This window comes from Echinops telfairi, unplaced genomic scaffold (genome assembly GCF_000313985.2).
Source record: "Echinops telfairi isolate 266 unplaced genomic scaffold, ASM31398v2 ScPeMD7_1;HRSCAF=3_0, whole genome shotgun sequence".
Lineage (NCBI taxonomy): Eukaryota > Metazoa > Chordata > Mammalia > Afrosoricida > Tenrecidae > Echinops > Echinops telfairi.
Genome location: NW_022103896.1, coordinates 79892553 through 79898346, shown reverse-complemented (window position 1 = coordinate 79898346; position 5794 = coordinate 79892553).

Sequence of the window (5794 nt, the reverse complement as noted above, 5' to 3'; positions counted from 1 at the left end):
AAAAAAAACACAAAAGCACACTAAGGCCTTTCCCTGCCAGATTTCAAAATAATTTAAACAGCCACAGTAATTTAACAAAAGCTTTATATTAGTGCAGCAATAGACACATAGACCAATGGATTAGAATAAAGAAAATGGATTATAGGATCTCAATGTTTTTCAAATTTATTAAGGCTTGTTATGCGGCCCAACATGTGGTTTATTCTGGAGAAAGTTCTGTGTGCAATGGAGAAGAATGTATATCAAACTGTTGAGGGTGAAATGGTCTGTATATGTCTCAGAGATCTAATTGGTTGATTGCATTGTTTAGTTCTGAGTCTTCATTGAATTTCTTTCCTGCTTCCTTTCCTTGAGCGTGGTGTTTTGAAGTCTCCTGCTATTTCAACAAGTTGATGAAACACTTGAAGCACTCATTCATCTATGCCAGGAAATTTGGAAGGCTACTTAGCTCACTGACTGAAAGAGATCTGTATTTGTACCCATTCCAAAGAGTCACCAAACAGAATGTTCACACTATAGAATGATATCACATACAAATAAAATTTAGCTGAATATCATCCAACATGGTTACAGCAGTACACTGACAAGATTCTCTGCATACACTGGTCCACATGGAATTGTGGCTTGCACATTGATTGCATGAGCATCTCCTCCCCAGTTTTTCTAGGAGTCCTGGTTGGACACCCAATGTGCACACAGAAACTAGTGTAATGTGGACATTGCTAGTAACTTCTTGAATCTACTCTAGAGGATCTTCAAAGTATAATAGAATTTGATGAACCAGGATTTCCTATTGTTCTCAATGTCCATATCTATCAAGACAAACATACTACTAACTTACAAGTTTAAACGTGCTACTGAGAGCTTCTCCCTATTGCCTCAAAGCATACTCCAAGAATTTAGTCTGCCTCTTATTGAGGGATTCTGCCAGCCAACTTTGAAGCCTAGCTTCCTGGGGTACTTAGGGTTTATTGAACATATTTGTCTATGATTGAACCCCATTAGTGGACATAATTTATATTTTTTACCCTAGGAGCCTTTCTAGAACAATATCAAAGAGTGAATATCAATATGCATATTAGCAGTATGAAAGAAAATTAAGAACGTCAACTGAATTCTCATTGCTCTTTTATTTTTATCAACATAATCTCAATTTTTTATGCAGAATATGTCCAATGAAATGCATTCATTTCCTCTGATACTTTTACAAATTGTATTCCAGGACATTCTTCACAGATTCAGGTTTGGATGAATAACTGAGGTCAAGTTTATCCTATCTAAAACTGCATTCAAGTCTAACTGCAAGAGACAAGGGGTGCCCTCTCTATGCGCATGACTTTACTATAAAAGATGATTACATTATTAAACTACTTTTTAATGTACAACCATAAACAATTATACACTTTAGAAGTTCCAGATATGTTTTGATTGTTAATATGATAATGTTCCTCTAATACTAAGCTACAATGTCCCATACTGACTGAAAGCCATTTCCAAAACCCAGGTCATCTTAGCAAAGAAGACTTGGGGCACTAAATCCAGATAAATATCTTTATTAATATGAAGACCAGTTCAATTTCAAGGTCCAAATTGAAATAAATTATAACCCTTTTTTGACTGTAAGAACCTTTATCATATGTGTTTCCTGTAGCCAATTTATTCTAGGAGTATTTGCTCAACATCTGCTGCAGGCTAGACACAAGGTAAGTCCTAAAACCCCAGGGAAAATCTAATTACATACCTTAAATTAGTACAGTTAGCTAGAACTGCAAATATTTAGCATGCTTATTTGCCAAGTGTATATATTTTTTTATTTTATTGCAAAAGTTTAGTAGTGAAGGTGGTGGTGGGAATCAGAGTATTTGGCTCTGGGTGAGATATTTTGGTGGCTTCTAAAATGATCTATATTTCTAGAAGTATTTTAATCAGCTCTTGATCTTCTTTTTGTGAATCTTGAAATTCTAAATGTGTCCAGCATTTGGATCCCAAAAAATAGTTTCTATTTTCACTCCTAGTTAAAAACAACACACAAATGGAAAAATCTGGCTTAAAAATACATTAATAAGTAATTACAAAAGACCTCAATCGGCAGCCTACTCTTCACACTACTAGTCTTCATAGGGAATCTGGCAACACTTCATCATTCGTGCGTGGGCAATTCGTAATCATTTCCCTCTGTATACTTTATAACAGCATTTATCACTATAGTGATTCCCTGAAAATGAAGAACATAAATCATTCTGGGCCACTTTTTCTTTTTAGCAGCTAAAATTAACTACTTACTATGAAATGCCAGAGGAAATCTACTAATGTGTCCTATCCAGAAACAGTTACTTATATCCATCACTGCTTAATGATGTAGACCATGAACTTATTATATCCAAAACGCAGACTGTATGCCTCCTTGGGAATTTTAGTCATCTGAGCTTATTCTATAAATTAGCCAGCACTTCAAAATATGTATTTTTTTAATGTATTTATATTCACTTTTAAATGATTACTGACAAGTATTTTTTACATGTCTTCTTTGATTTTCCTTAAGAGTTTCAATGCAAGTATTCCAGAAAATAATCAAATACAAAGAAGTTTGTTGAAATGCAATGCCACCTACATCAATAAAATGTCAACAAGTGACTGTAGCAGCAAAGGAAAATTTAATGACTATCCAGGAGTTAGATATTGTTGGATCGAGATGATAAATTTGCACAAAATCCCAGGTGTTTTGCTTTCCATATTCTGCGTGTATGGTTTAACAAGGACTTTAGTTAGTGGTAGGCATGGAAAAATGAATCCTCAGCTTTATATCGACTGGCAAAAGGCTTCAAATAGCTGAAGCAATGTTGAAAGAGAACAAGATAGGAAGACTCACATTTATTGATTTTTAAAACATATTAGACAGATATGATAATCAAAACAACCTAGCACTGGTATAACAATGGATACATTGGCAAATTAAATAGAATCAAATGTTCAGAAATAAACCAATGCATCTATGGTTAACTGATTTTTGACAAGGGCATCGAAGTTCATATTATAGTAAAAGAAGAGTCTGTTCAGCAAATAATGCTCTAAATTTTGAATTTCCACATGCAGAGTAATAGTAAAGTCAGTAGCGCAATCCATACACAAAAGCAAATTCCAAATGGACTAAGGTTTTAAATGTACTAACTAAAACTATAAAATTCTTAAGAGGAAATTATATTGGATGTAGCTTTTAATAATGGATTATCAGATATAACCATGAATGCACAAACAGCAAAAGACAAATAAATAAATGAAACCTCCTAAGAAATTTAAAGTTTTGTTAATTGCAAGACTTTATTAAGAAAATTAAAAGGTTATCTACCATTGGGAGAATATTTTCAGAAACCATATACCCAATCACAATCTAATAACCAAAATATATAAAAATTTAAAAATCTAAACAACAAAAAAGACAAATAATCCAACCATAAAATGGGGGAAAGACTTGTACAGACATTTCACCAAAGAAGGCATTCAAATGGGCACCAAATACATGAAAAAATAATTAATATCATCAGCCACCAGAGGAATGATAATCAAAAGCACAACTAGATACCTTTAAGAATTAAAAAGAGAGAGGAGACAGCGAAAACAAGAAATGTTGGCTAGGTTGTATGAAATTGGAACCCTTACCCATTGCTGTGGGAATACAGTGACACAACCTTTATGGAAAATAGTGTGGTAATGTAAAAATAGAATAACCATATGATCATAGCAATGCCACTCATAGGCATATAACCTAAAGATTTGAAAGCAGAGGCTCAAGTAGATATTTTTACACAAATGTTAACACAGCACTATTCACAAAAGCCAATAGGTTGAGAACCTAAATGTCCACTAACAGATGAATGCATTGCATATGTGCAATGGAGTACTACTCAGCCAGTAAAAGAAATGAAGTCTTGATACAAGTTACAATATGGACGGAGCTGTAGATGATCTTACAAGTCAATCACACACAAAAAGTATATTGTATGACCTCACTTATCGAAAAAGACAAGAATATAAAAATATCTAGAAACCAAAATGTATCAAGAATTACCAGGTGTTGCTTTTAGGTGCTATCAAAACAGTTCTGACTCATAGTGACTCTGTGTACAACAAAGTGAAGCTCTGCCCAGTCCTGCATCAGCCTCATAATTGTTATGTTTTAGACCATTGTTGCAGCTACTGTGTCAATCTATATCCTTGAAGGGCTTCCTTTTTTCTTTTTCTTTTTTTTTTTTACTCATCTTCTACTTTGCCAAGCATATCTTTTTCCAGGGACTCTCCCATCCTGATAACATGTTCCGATTTGTTTGTTCTTCTGGCAGTCTATGGAACTTTCAATAATGTTCACAAGCACCACAGTTAAAATGCATCATTTTTCTTTGATTGTCCAAAGTTCACATGCATATGACATAATTGATAATACCATGGTAGGCATACCTTAGTCTTCAAAGTGGTATCCTTTCCTTATTTTTCAACACTTTAAAGAAGTCTTGTGATGCCCAATGCAATATGTTGTTTGGGCTCTTGAATGCTGCTTCCATAAACGTTGATTGTGGATCTAAGCAAGATGAAATCCTTGACAGCTTCAAATTTTCTCCATTTATCATAATATTGTCTATTGTTCCAGTTATGAGGATTTGTGTTTTCTTTATATTACAATAATTTAAATTAATTTGTAAAGAATGCCTGCTTTGAGCACTATGCACTTTAAAATTAATCTGTATGGGATCAACCTAACAACGTTAACTTTAAAGTTTACATTGTAACCATTGAGGCCAGTGAATTTTTGCTAATGAAGGAGGAACAACTCAAAGAAAGATGGAAGAAATATTGCACAACTTGAAGAATATAATCAAGGACACTATATTGAACGCATAGAACTTTAAACTGATATATGTTCTTCTGTTTAAATTCTCAGCAGCAATAAACAAATTCTAAAACAAGAAAAGAGTTAATGGCAGGTTTCTGATTCTTATAAGATGAAAAATGTATATCCTTATTGCTACCGCCAGAGTACAAATGAGAATGCTGGAATGTATTCATATACTCTTTAGATTTTCTTTTTTTTCTCCATATATCTCAGACTTGGAGGAGAGAAAGGAAATTTTATCTACAAAGGAGAACCAACAAGACTAAGGTCTGATTTATCAACAGAAACCCTGTAGGCAAGAAAGTATTAAAGAAGATAAATATTAAACTCAGGGTGGGGCAGGGATTTACCTTCAAGAATCATAAACCCAGGGAAAAAATTGTCCTACTCATATGAGAGCAACATTAGGATATTTCCAGATGAACAGAAATGAAAGGAAGTTGCAAACAAACAGCCTTATAAGAAATATCCTTTCTGTACAGTAGATAACAAACTGAGATTAACATACATAACATCATCCAGAAGCCAAACCAGATACAGAAGTAATCAAAGTAAAACAAACCTACAAAGCCTAGCACTAACCATTTGCAGTGAAAAATAAGTGTGAAGTAAAAAAACAGAAATTCCTAATGGTGAGAAAGTCAAGTAAATTGTTTAATGAAATAGAATGTTTTAAGCTTAGTAAAACACTAATAAATGCCAAGATAACCTTCACTTCAAAATATCATTAACAAACTTTCTCATCACAATAAAAAATAAAAGAATCATAAAGATTTAGTTGGTACTAAAACTACAGTATCAATAAGAAAAACCATAACAAAATTAACTTAAGCACATAAAATGTTGCAGAACTAAATTTATAGGTTTAGTATTAAGGTAGCAGATGGACATTTGGGCTTCCATTCAAGT